The sequence below is a fragment of the Mesitornis unicolor genome, unplaced genomic scaffold (genome assembly GCF_000695765.1).
Source record: "Mesitornis unicolor isolate BGI_N332 unplaced genomic scaffold, ASM69576v1 scaffold12845, whole genome shotgun sequence".
Taxonomy (NCBI): domain Eukaryota; kingdom Metazoa; phylum Chordata; class Aves; order Mesitornithiformes; family Mesitornithidae; genus Mesitornis; species Mesitornis unicolor.
In genome coordinates, this window is record NW_010186247.1 from 6,583 (window position 1) to 7,421 (window position 839).

The window sequence follows — 839 nt, forward strand, 5'->3', positions numbered from 1 at the left end:
GGAAACATTATTTATGTATGCTGTTCGCTAATACAGTAGAGGAGGTATCTGGAAAGCATTTTTTTTTTAAGTTTGAAAGACAAAATGAAAGAGAAGAAGAAGATGGACATCATCTGAAGTACCTACTCCACTGGGAAGCAAGTGTCTGGAACCACACAGGTCATGTAGCACCTCAGTAACACTTTCATCATTACTACAGCTCTGCTACAGTCATAGCTTCCCCATGTATCTGCAAGCAGTTTTAAGATAATTTGCTACTAAACAGCTGTGAAATTAATTTTTATTACACTAATCTTAAGTTGTACCTGTGAAGTTGAATACTTCACCCACCCACGCGCACATCAGTAAATAACATTTAGTATTGTCTTCCTACCCGTTACAAGTTCAGTATTGTGGATCTAAAATACAAAGCATTTTTCTTTGACATACTGAGCAGTCAAGGCATTTCACTTAACCCTGTTGTATTAAGCTGGATATGAAGCAGCAGAGCTTCATTAAAAAAGCATAAATTGTATTTATCTAAAAACAGTTCTAAAGAGGAAAATAAAAACAGGCCTCAGACACCCATAATCTATAAAGCTGGCAGTTGCAATTCAAATACCTCTAGTTCTTAGTGGCATACTACAGATACCACAAAAATACTACTTACTTATATCAACAATACTAGGACACCTAGTCCTATTAAATTAAGGCTTTGTTTCTTTAACAAAAGAGCAATTAGTAGCCTTCACCACCACACAAATAAAAAGTCAAGGTTCTAGTGCTGTGCAAAGGAGGCACAGTGAGGATTCTGTGGCAGGCACCACTATGCACAGAAGTGACTCAAGTTTCCTCCAGCA